Source organism: Fukomys damarensis, unplaced genomic scaffold, assembly GCF_012274545.1.
Source record: "Fukomys damarensis isolate Sample0158 unplaced genomic scaffold, DMR_v1.0_HiC HiC_scaffold_30, whole genome shotgun sequence".
Lineage (NCBI taxonomy): Eukaryota > Metazoa > Chordata > Mammalia > Rodentia > Bathyergidae > Fukomys > Fukomys damarensis.
In genome coordinates this window covers 66,477,617-66,490,493 of record NW_022900942.1, presented here as the reverse complement: position 1 = coordinate 66,490,493, position 12,877 = coordinate 66,477,617, and the positions used below count along the sequence as shown (strand labels likewise).

At 44.0% G+C, this 12,877-nt stretch overlaps 1 pseudogene; it reads right to left on the bottom strand.

Moving 5' to 3' along the window:
* Positions 1-10,760: 10,760 nt before the first annotated feature.
* On the bottom strand, positions 10,761-12,566 carry LOC104872481 (annotated as a pseudogene).
* Between the last annotated feature and the right edge of the window lie 311 nt (positions 12,567-12,877).

Genomic DNA, 12,877 nt, shown 5'->3' with positions numbered 1-12,877 from the left:
AGCCGGGAACAGGTGCCCAGAGGGCCCCGCGCAACTCTGCACTGTCCCCCCGGGGCCCAGCCCGCCTCGGGGTAGCCTGGTCCACGCCCGCCGGGCTGAGGCCTTCTTTGGCCAACATCGGTGGTGTGCGGCTGGAGAGGAGCTCTGCTTGTGCAAGAGAAGTAGAGAAAGTCAGATGTGAGTTCCAGGCTTCAGGCTCTGCTGCCCGGATTTGGCCCGGAGGAGGCTCCGGGAAGGGGAAGCTGAAGACGCTGCCTCAGCTCTGGCCTCAGGCCACCTCGCTCCAGGCCAGGCTCCTTGGAGGAGCGGCTCTGAGGGTGAAGCTGGCCCGGAAGAGCACTCCCTCTGGTGCGTTTTTTGCCCTCCTGCCGCCTTGCAGGCAAAGGTGATAGTGGAAATTGAGGCAGAAAGATTACAAATTCGACCCCAATCTAGGTCACTTGGAGAGACTGTCTAAAAATTTAAAAATTGAACAAAATGGGCTGGGGGAGTAGCTCGGTGCGATTTCTCATTCTGCTGCAGGGCTGTGTGCAAGGGCCTAGGAACCCGAAAGGCTGCCAGAGCCGGTGGCTCTCCGTGGCCTCGAGAAAGACATTCTTTTCTTTAAAACAAAATCTTGCCATGTGCCCAGGTCTGGCACCTATGCTCAGACTCCTGTGATCGTCCTGCCTCAGCCTCCCAAATAACTGGGACTACAGGCAAGTGCCACCATGCCTGGCATATTTGGAGATTTTCAACTCATCTCTGATCCGCAAGCACGTGCTGCTCCAGGCCTAGGAGTCACTGACAGCACACCCGTGCCTGCCTGCTGCGGGGGGATGTAAGGACGTCATTATGCACTTCCTCGGGTCTCTGTGCATAGCTTTGCCTACTGAGGTACACATTTTGTTGTAAGCTGCGTTTGTATTTCTTTTTTATGTTGCCATGACAGCGCTTTAAAAAATATATGTCCAGGTTGGGCCTGATGGCGCACACCTGTAATTGGGAGAGGCTGAGACAGGAGGGTCACTGAGTTTGAGGCCAGACCCTGTAGCAAGACCCTGTCTCAAAAAAAAGAAATAAGGCTAGGATTTAGCTCCGTGGCACAGAGCTTTCCTGGCAAGCTCTAGGTCCTGAGTTCGTTCCCCGGTACTAAATAAATAAATAAATAAATAATAAAATATATGTCCACGGGGAGCGGCTCACACGGGAGACTCATTTAAAGGCAAGCAAAGGGTGAGAGAGCACGAGCATGCGTCCTGCGGTGCGCCCCCTGGTGGCCAGTATTGGGATGGCACAGTAAGTACAGTTTGGGCGCCCAGGTCCACGAGTAATTTAAAACAGTTCCAGGCGATTCACCTGAGGATGCAGCTTCCCTCACACAAGGTTTGGCATGTTTGCTAAACTTGAAATTAAAAATGTAGTCAACTTCCTTCTGGCAACATAACTGCTAAATTTTTTAACTAATTTTTTTTACTCTAGGGTTTTGTTTTCCTTCAGTACTGGGAATTGAACTCAAGGCTTTCGCACGGAGCTACATCCCTGGCCTCTGTAGTATTCTCTTTCTTTTATGCTACATTGCCCAGGTTGGTCTCAAACTTGCTGCCTCCCTGCCTCAGCCTCCCAGAGTGGCAGGAATTCAGATGCAAGTCACCACACCCAGCTGGGATTCTGAGCTTGGGGAACAGGGAGCCACACTTAAGTACGGAAAACCCAGGTCCACTCCTCTCTCCCTTCCCGGGTCAGTAGCATGCGGCTTCTGAAAAATCAACAGTAACTAAGGGGTTACTGGTCACCACTTTAACCTAGAGCCTCACAGCTGCCGTTCCCGAGACTCGCAGCCTGCCCTGCGGTTGCGGCCGCCACCTCTCTTTTCTACTTCTCCCTCTGCCTACGCAGCCACTCCCTTTGGAAAGAAGTGGAGGTGGGGCTGGGGTGTGGCTCTTGGCAGGGCCCTTGCTAACCCTAATTGTCGTCAGTCAGTGCGATTACAAGTACAGTCACTAGGCAATGATTAAATGGGGATCAGGCGGGGGGTCATGTAGTAAGGGTGCGAGGAAGGAACAAGGATTTCAAGGGAGCACCCGGCCCTGCAGGTTTTGCTCCCCACCCAAGGTGATTGGTATCTATTTAGAGTATCAATCACTGCTGCTCATCCCTGGGGGAATTGTGTGTGTGTCCCTGTTCCTCTTTTTCTTGAAGCCTGGTCTTTACTGAGTAAGCCTCAGACACAGCTGCCTTCTGCGCTGAGGGCCCAGCCCTTATAGTGTTGTCCAACTAGTTTAGCTGTCGACAATATTCCCCTCTCCAAAGAAGGCCCCCTAGCTGCGGTTAGGGGAGAAGGGGTGTAGCTTCTGTCTAACTGCTTGGAGCTGAGAAGGGTCCTGTAGGGGATACCTCCGTTGGGGGCCCTCTCCAGAGAGCTGATCTAATGGGCCTCAGATAGCACTCACGTTATAGTTTAGCAGTTACGAACTTTCTCTACAAAGTCAGTCCAGTGGATCCCGGTGAAAGGCGTCTGGCACATTTGTCGTTGGTTTCATCTGCATGATCCTTTGGAGTTTGGCAGCCTCTGGGCAAGAATAAACAAAATATTAAAGAAATGAGAGTAGGTACAGTCTAACCAAGCATGAGCACTAGAATGGAAAGGCAGGTTAGGAAAAGAGCCATGTTTAGAAACTGTTCTTAAGGGACTGGAGTAGCGATTTTAACGTGCTGGCTGTGGTAGACCCCCTGCTATGGAGGTTATCTCTAAGTCTGATATTTTGTCATAAGTCACTCTAGTTTTCACTGTAAGAGGACAGGGTTTGGTGGTTTTGGAGGATGATATTAGCTAAGAAGTTTAAAAATGTCTGTTCAGCTCTTATAGAGTCTACCACAGATTTCTCTAATGACCCATAAGACTGGTCAGCTCCTGGTGCCAGAAAGGGTCAGCAATTGGAGTCCCTTTTTATAACTAGCTTTATTACTATGGCATTCTTTTTATACATCTTTGTAATTCTTTTCTGCTGGGTGTTTAAGACCAAGTTAAAGTGAGACCTGTATTAATTAAAATTAACCTCTTGCTGTCAAGGTCAATCAGGTCTCCTCAGGCATTAACTTGGAACCATGCACAGAGCCTCTCAGTTCCTCTGTCAGTGTCCGTCCTCACGATATGTCACAGCCTTGCTGTGACTGTGTTGCTTTTGGTGAAAGCATGGGATACTTTCTCCCTTGGTGACCCTTTTTGGCACACTGTATGTTTGTTGATTTTTGTCCTCTGGGGTCCAGCAATCTCCCTGCTCAGGATGTTGGCTGACTCCCCAAAGACGGAGTATCCTGTAGAAAAGGTCTGTCATGTCCTGGGTCCTCACTGACCTTGAAGGGCTAGGGCCAAAATATTGGCTGTCTTCTTGGACCAGTTACCTTTGTAGTTCTGGCCTCCAAACTTTAGTTTTTGAACAATAAGAAGAGATCAGTGACAGCAGCATTGCAGTAGGAGTGGTGAGCTTGACTATTATAATTTTACCTGGATATCAAGCACTTTGAAATATAAAATATAGTTAGAGGACTGTTATCTTTTATTAACCATGGTTAATGGTAGTTGAATCCCTTCACAGTGTTAGCAGACAACAGTTCTATAGTTTTACAGAAAAAACTTGAGATCCAGTGTCACACACAGTATTTTAGCATGACAAGTGTGATGACAATATCTTTGTTGCACACTTAAATGTCCACCTTGGTATAGAATACCGTTTTAGTCAGACACCTCCCTCTGATCACAAGATATTAAATGACATTAAAAAACTCGCACCTACACTGCTATTAGGATGCCGTCTACGGAGAATGTACTGGCCTGTAAATGTACCTTAGAAGTTTGTAAAGCCTATCCTCTAACTTTTAGTGTGTGACATTATTTGGATTGTTTGGTGCCTGAGCATCTCTAAGTGTAGCGACACTGTAACCCAGACATCAGATAAAGACTATTATTTAACTGGTGATGGCATGCTGGCAATCACCAATGACATATACTTCTCATCACAAGCAGTTGGAGTGCAAGAGGAAGGCAGATACCTGAGTAAAAAACTGTTTATTACCATAAACAATATCTTAGGAGACCTGTACAACTGGAAGGCATGAATAGATTTAGTATACCATAAAATTAAGAATAATAGCATGACGGTTACATGAAACCCTTTGTCCCTTAATTTAGTTTTGTACCAAGAGCATCTTTTAATAAAACCTACTGTTTTTCTCACAGAAAACTTAACCTTTTGGTGAGGACCAATGTGAACGTATCACAATAATATGTTTAGCAATACTTATTGGGGTTAGTGTCCCATAAAGCTATGGAAATTAATGGAGCCCCCTTTGTGAACAAGGGCTGGAAAAAAACAATGTTTCCAGGAAGCTGCTCCTTTATTCAACAAGGGGAGTCCTGTTCAGCAGTTTCCCTAAGCCTAAGGGTCCCCGTTTAATTATCTTAACAAATTTTTAGATGACCTGTGAGAACCAAATTATAACAATTAACACATTATTGTTGACCAATGAAAGATTTCTGAGTTATTATACACAGACAACAATACATATTGCATTTGTAAAACCAGTCTTAACATCATTTTGATCAGCTGAAAACCTAGGGAGAAGTATGTCTTTAACACTAATGACATTTATCTATAAGCCAATTTAAATTATAGACAAATAATTTTAAAATTCAAAAAGGTGAAAAAAAGAAAAGAATTGCTGAGATCAAACAAAATGGCTACAAGATAGATTGGACAGACAGAGAAAAACATATAACACAATTTGTTTAAAACAAAACAAAACAGATTGCACGCAGATGTATTTGACCGAGTCAAATTATAGTAACCCGTTTTAGTTTTTAGATTTGTGATTATAAATAAACTCATCAGAACTTTTGTAGGTGGATGAATAGAGATCTCTTGTAATAAGAATCAGAAGGAAGCCAGGTGTGGCGGTGCACCTGTAATCCCAGTGCTTGCAAGGCTGAAGCAGGAGGATCACCAGGAGTTCCAGTCCAGCCTGGGCTACATAGTAAACTCAAGGCCAGCCTGAACTACACAGGGAGATTCAGTCTAAATAAAAAGATCAGAAGGAAAATCATCTTTTACATCTGTAAAAGCGAAAGCAGCTTTTAAGATGGTCCCTAGGCTGCTGGTTCATCTGATTGGCATATCTAGCTATGTGAGCTTCTCCTTGTTGCTTTGACAGCACAACTGTTAGACACTCACAGTTCATGGGCAAAACTGCTGTCTTGAGAGCCACATGCAATTCTTCCCTCTAGAGGGGCAGATGTTAAAAGGTAATTTTAACTGTTTCTGGGGGTTGTGCAATCCACATCTGGGTGTAGTAAGGGTCCAGTGGCACCCGTCAGAGCTAAGTATAAGTTTTAAATGGGGCTCTGTCTGCCCTGCTGCAGATGTCCATCAATGACAGTTTTTCCCATTTTGCCTGTAACCTTGGACCACAATTAACTCTAAGTCTTTTTTGTTTTCTTTTCTTTTTTGCTGTTGTTTTGTTTTTTCAGAGCCTCAGTTAGCACATCTCTGATAATAGTAGCTGGCCTAGCAAGATGCCCTGGAGAAAACATGTGGAGAGGCAGTCCTCTGGGGAATGGGTCTGCACCTATTTTTTAAATACTTATTTTGTTTAAAACTGTTGTTAAACTCACAAAGTTCCCTAGGGATAGCTCATTCTATCAATGAACTTATCTGTTATAAAAACCAGTTAGTCTGTCCTGTGCTATAAAAAAAAGTATCATTATTGAGGGGAGAGGAAAATAAGAGACGATGAATCTCCAGTTCTGCCTAAGGACTGAAAGGCAGATAAACTTGGACTCAAACTTTTATATTTATTTTTTGAGAGTTTTGAGGTTAAATCTAGACCGTTTTTTAGTATGGCCCAGAGAAGTGAAGTTTAGCTCCACTTAGAAGGATCCCAGGGAGGGGAAACTGACCATTCTGGAAGCTTGGTCCCGAAATCCAATAGCCACCAAAGAGAGAAGTGCCTTGAATCAAACACGACTGAAAACTCTGTTACTTTTCAGGGACAGGGCAGTGGAGAAGAGACAGAAGAGTGACTCCAAGTAGGCACAAAAGCTAAATCCTAACCATCTCAGGAGGAGAAAGACAATTAGGATCAAGAGCCTTTCCCAGAGTGGGTCTCTAATCTTTAGCAAAACACGTCTCCAGAGACAAGAGCTATGGTTGACTCTGTGTTACCAAGCAGAAAGTTAAACCAGTAATCAAAGAACCCGAATGGCTCATTCTTAGCCCCTTGAAAGAGAATGAAAGAAAATGTTAATCAGGTTCCCAGGTTAAAATATGGATATCTGTCTTTTGGGTTTCTTTATAAGCTCATAGAGAAGTCACACAATCTCACTATATCCTGCTACAAAAGGTGACAAAAAAAGTTGTAATTTCTAGGAATCCCCTTAGCTGTTTTTAGACTCTTGGGCTATGAGAAGGAAAGAATTGGTTTAATTCTTTCTTCCCTCAGTCTTTGGGTTTCCTTAGATACGACAAGGCCCAAATATTTTACCCCGGGGCTGAATAGTTGTTCCTCGGGTCTGGAAACCTTATAACCCCTGTCTGCTAGAAAATTCAGCAGAGTGTGGGTGCCTTGGCTAGAGAGCTCTTCTGAATGAGTACATGACAGTATACCATCTACATGTTGCAAGACTGTGACCTAGGAAAAACTATAGTATTTCCTTCTATTGCATCAGGAGCAAGGGATGTCCTCATCTTTTTCCTGATAAATAGTTGACAATTTAAAATAACTGAAGGGCTTAGTTTTTATCTTTGTTAGACCTTCAAGTCTTCTGTTTTAATCTCCTGTCTGGTTAGCAGGCCAGTGAGGTCTTCTATGGGAACTGCTTGGTCTCCAGTAGGAACCAGCAGTTCCCCTGGCTGCCTGTTTTCTGACCTTCTAAAATTAAGATAATCATCCTCTAAATAGACTAGCAGCTTATAATACTACTTGTCTCTCACTAGAAGTTAATGTTTGCTTTAAGAGCATTATATCTTTCTAATCGAATTCATAGGTCTGAGTAAGTCCTGTAAAAGACCTCAATGTACTTATTAGGCTGTCTGAAAACACTTTTAGGTCTTGATGGATCTGTCTTAGGTCACTGAAAGGACCCATCTTTGCCACTTACTTCTTATAAGGGTTACTGTCTTTAAGGGGCCTGAACAAATTAGCTAAGGATGGATATAGCCCCACAGAAGCTTTAATTACAGCAGGCCTAGAAGCTCCACCCTCAGCACCCAAAGGGCAAATAGGAGAAGCTACAGACTCAGTCATAGTGGTCAAGGCTTTCATTAAAGTTGGCTTGGAGCTGGGGATTTCACTCAGTGGTTCCATTGCCAGCCTTGCAAGTGCAAGGTCCTGAGCTTGATCCCTGATATTAAATAATAATAATAGTAATAATAAAACAAAAAAAAAAGTTGCCTTGGAAACTTCGTCCTCAAATTCCAAAGGGCAAGGGGTAGCCTCAGGTTCAGAGGTGGTGGATGCTGTAAGGGCCAGGTGTCTGGTTTTTCTGGGGCTTACATTTACTTTTTCAACGCAAGTATTTTCCAGTGCTTAAGAATACATTCCAAAGGAGTAAGAGTTTCTGATATGAAGTTCCCCATCTGAAACAAAAGAAACAAAGTGGCATCCCTTTTAGTTTCTATTTGATTCCTATGCCCTCAAGGTGTCCCCTAAGTTGATTCCATTCAGGGCAGGTAGCTGCTGACTAGAGAGAGACCAAGGATATAAATTGGATTGAACTATCTACCTTTTACCAGCTCAAGATCGTATCTTCCCAGGAAACTCATGTCCTTACTCCCAGAGGGACTCCTAAAGCACAAGTTACAGTTGATTTCAGCCATAACAATCATGTTTAAAGAAGGAAATTGCTAGCAAAACCAACAATCAAGAGATGTAAAGCACTGCTTTCTAGTTCTTTGAAAGAGAGTGAGGAAAATAGGTCAACAATAAAATTAGAGGACTTTTTGCTTGTAAAAGAGATCACTCTAAAGACAGAGTCAAGTACATGGCTTGGAGAGACTGCCCTGGGCACTAGGGCAGAGAAGCCTCTCAGACATATCCGTTTTTTACCTAATTCACTTAGGCAACCTTTCTTAGCAGCAAGACAAGGCTACACATCCTTCAAGGCCCATTTTTAAATGACTAAGACCTCAAATTTACAGGTTAAGCTTATATTCATCATCTAACAACCGCAGCTCACATGTTAGTAAAGGCACATTTATGAATTTCTTACACATGAAGGAAGAGAAAGGCTGATGAAAATCCCTTTCTATTCTAGTTAGCATATAAAAACAGATACAAATCACTAGCTGATTGCTATTTTCCTCCATGTGAGATAAAAGAGTTGTTGTAAGTTGTCTTAGCCTGACTTCCTGGAAGGAGGGGCAGTCTGACTACAAGGGAGATTCTAAAGTCAACTCCCAACAAGTTGGAAAAAAGCTTAAGGGGGGTTTCTAATTCATCAGCAGAGAGAAAAAGTCCAAACAAAAGCCTAATCTGTCTAAACCAAAAAAAGTCATTACATAGCACTGTACAAGTCTACTGTAAAAGTTTCAAAATCCACAACTTATTAATGAAAGTATTTTCCTCCCCTACACACATGTGATGAAAATCAGATCCAGGAAGGGAAAAAGAGAGAAGGTTGGGGCAGTTTTTAATCTAGCAAACATTCATTTTCTGTGTCTGTTCAGAGGTCTACCTTACGAGCAGATGGGGGAAGCAGTCTAAACCTTAAGAAAGGGCTCTGATGGCATTGTTTCAGGTCACTCTGAGACAGAGGACACCTGATGATTACTGACAAAGTTACCAGGTAAGCACAATAGATATGTGGAGATTTTCTGTTGATTTACTGATTGCACTGTCAGAAACTAGCTTCCACTGAGGGGCTTTTGTCTGCCAGAGAGTAGCCCTAGCCATGACCCCTCAGTTTTCACTCATCCATGCAATCAGAGATCTGTCTCTGGAAAAGAATCCAGTTACCCATCTGGTCAACATTCCATCAGCCACTGAAGAAATTTATCCTCTGCTTTGAGAATGGCATCTGCCCTAAGGGCAATTATTAGCCGACAGAGTAAGCACTTTTATTTCAGCATTCTACAAGGGACAGATAAAAGTCTGAACTCTCTACCTGCAATAATCATAAAAGAACCATTTTACAGCATTTTCTAAATTTACTTGTAGTTACTGTTAAAGTCTGCCAAGTGGCATTCTAAGACTACTTTTCCCCTAGTGCTGTTTTCTAACAAAACAAAGAATGCAACTTTAGCATCTAAGTCCAAATGCAACAGATACAAAATAGGAATAAAATGTAATTTTGTCAAAGGACGATGCATCATAAGAGAAACAAGTGAGTCACAAAAATTTAAGGCATACAACCTAAATTTTAAGAAATTTTTGAAACAAAAGTCTGAATCTATGAAACAAAGGCCAGAATTTATTAAAGTTAGAACCTATGAAACAAAAAGCCAGGATCTATGAAACAACAGCAAACTCTTACCTCTGTCCAGTTACTTCAGTGGGACCTCCAAATGATATAGGACCTATGATCTAGGACCTCCAAATAATGTAAGAGAAATGTAACTCCCAACATACTAGCAATCTGAAATACTGAGTTCATGTTCTCTAAAATAAAAGAATAATTCTAGGAACAGCAGAGGTTAAAAGTAAGAAGAATTTATTGAAAGAAAGATAGCTTCTAAGAGAGAAGGGGACCAGAAAGTGGGTTGCTTACCCACCCTGTTTCTCAAAGGTGTTTTACGGGACAAAGCCATGAGGTGAGGCTGGTTCAAGGTGGGACAAAACTACAGTCAACTAATAAGATTACAAGTGCAGTCCCTTAGGTAATTTTGATCCCATGGGAAATCACAAAGTGGGACACAACTATGGTCAACCAATAAGATTACAGCAAGTACAGACACTTAGGCAATATTGATTAAATGGGGGGTCAAATGGGGATGCTAGTCATGTAGCAAGTGTACTGGAACAAACAAGGATTTCCTGAAAGGAATGGGCTTGGGAGGTTCTGGCCCCCACCCAAGGCCATTGATGTCTATTTGGAAAATCAATCACTGCTGCTCATCCCTAGGGGAAGTATGTGGGTGTCACTGTTCCTCTTTTTTTTTATTTTTTAAGAAAAAATGCACCTTTTTATTTTCCACAAGAAGTTGCTAATCTATTGCATTCTGGTATCAGAAATGTGTTAGATGAGCACTCCCCTCAGCTTCCCAAGGCATCGCATAGGGACAAGAATGCTGGCTTCTCACTCCAGCATGGACGTGTGTAGATACTGATGTAAATGGCTCCACATGAACCAGAAACAATAAAGCACGTGTCACTTAACACACACAGGCAGCAGGCCACACTCACAGCAACAGGACACTGTAAATGAAGGACTTTCTTCAGGGGTCCCAATGTTTCCTTCTAGTCCAGGCCAAGCTAATGCCCACAGGGGTCAAGTACAGGGTTGCAAGCCACAGCAAGCCACAGAGTGTCTCTTCATGACTCTTTCATGACCTTGAAAAGCAGAACCTATTTTCTTCCCACAACAGGCAACTTTGCTGTCCCCAAAGAGGGAATTCTCACGAGGTATCGTGGGTCAGCTGTAGGTTGTGGTGCTCCTCACTTTCAAGCTTTCACAGTGTTCCATTTAATAGTTCTTCTAACATCGAGGTGTGGGTTTTTCTATGAGATGATTATATCCTCCCAGATTCCACCAAGGAATAAATACTCAGTGAAAATAACTGCAGTGTTCGAGGGGGCAGGAAGAAGTACACAAAGGAGAGGTGCTTCTGCTCCCAGTGCCACCTCTCTGGCAGTGCAAGTACATTCTGGTACAGGGAGCTATGCCCCATGTAAGTATGAGTCTCTGTCCCAAGAAGGAGACTATGTGGCCTCTTGCTTATCCCGCAGCAGTGGGATGATCAACTCCCACGCCATGAGGCACTTCTCATAATACTGGACATTCTTGGACTCCAAGCCCATGAACAGCTGCCACAGACCTGCCCCTTGTTCTCCCACCTCTCCATGTCAGACTTCATATAGGCATTGAAACACTTCATGTTATCTTGACACCTCTTTTCATCTGCTGGCACTTTGGGGAGGCCTTCCTTCCTCAAAGCCAGCTCCCAGTTTGGCTTTGTAATCTGCTTGAACTTGATCTCTCTTCTTCACTCTTCATGAAGCCAGGATATAAAATATATTCCCTTCTAAAGTGCTTCATGTGGACTACACAAGCCCATAGTCTCTGAGCTCTACAAGGTACTCCATTTCTTTTTTGATGATCCACTGGGCTGTCTGATCAATGGTTCCCAGCTGGAGTGCAGAAGTAGCTAAGTATTCACCTTTGGCTGCAAACTCAGTGGTGGACTCCTGAGCTTATAGCCTCTGGTGATATGTTTGACCAACTCACTCACTCTGGTCAGCAACACTATCCCCAGATTCCTGCACGCGTTTAGGTCCTTAGCAGTAGGAAAACATTAAAATGTTCACTGAAAGAGAGCACAAGGTGATTTGTAATTCTTTTCAAGAATTTATCCAAAGCCAGGGATTTAGCTCAGATGTTCGGTGACCTACTTCGCAAGCACAAGGACCCGAGTTCAATCCCCGGTACCAAAAAAAAAAAAAAAAGAATTTATCCAAAGCCAGGGATTTAGCTCAGATGTTCGGGGACCTACTTCGCAAGCACAAGGACCCGAGTTCAATCCCCGGTACCAAAAAAAAAAAAAAAGAATTTATCCAAAGCTTTTCTTCTTGTTTTCACAAACTGTTTTTGCTATGTTTTTTGATACAGGGTTTTGCTATGTAGTTCAGGCCAGTCTTGAACTCACCACATAGCCTATACTGGCCGAGAACTTGCAGCAGGTCCTCCTGCCTCATCAGAGAAAGGGTCTATTATTCCTTTTACCACAGACTTCTTAGGACGTGGGGAAACAAGATGGGCTGTGATGCTTCTTGACTGGCTCCTCAAACAGTCAAAATCCTGGTATGTTCAACTAACAGAATATTCTGGCACGTCAAACTCTTCCTCAGTATTTTTGGTAGTGATGCTTTATGTGATGCAGGTCACCATCCAACAGACATGCTTCTTGCGGGCTTCCACTGTGACAGAGATCTCTGGCCTCACCATCACTGTCATCGTCATGCTGAAGTCTGTTCAGACGGAGAGATGAAGAAATCCCTGCTGGATGCCAACTTTGAGCAAAATGATAGCCTTGTCGATGAAACTGTGGCCACCAGCAGGTGTGGGCTGGGCATACTGTCGCCGCCCACGGCCTCCTCACTGCTAGAGAGGCATTTGCGCTTTGAATAGGGCCTTAGGAAGGAAGGGCCTTGTGGACTCTGTCCATCGCAGCAGGCTCAGCTGCCCATTCTCGCTCCTGCCGTCCTACAGGGCACCCGTAGGCCTCAGCTAGGCCCTAGGCCTGACCCAGGCCTGGTGGGCACCGCACTCGCGGATGCCGCTGCTTAGTTCTGGCGCGCGGATCCTCCCTCAGATCCTTCCGCGCCTCAGATCCTTCCGCACCTTGACTGCCTAATGTGAAATAATTTTTAAGCATGGTTGCATTTTCTGTACGTGGAAGGCAAAAACCAAAATCCTCCCATTCCCTCTTATCTTCTCCGCACCTTTGGGAAGGTACACAGGCCTAGCTGCGAAGAGAACGCCAGGCCTGCAGGTTCCTCTCCTGGGACTTTTTCATGGGTGTGGCGCGACCCTTCTTCCTCCTCTGCAGAAGCCGGGCTGGAAGACTGCTTGAGACCGAACTGGCAACGTGGTGAGTTGGAGAGAGAATGAAAAAGGGCTGGAGATGCAGCTCAGTTTGAAGACCCAGGGGAATGGAATGTGCTTGTGAGTTTCAGCCGTCGTGTT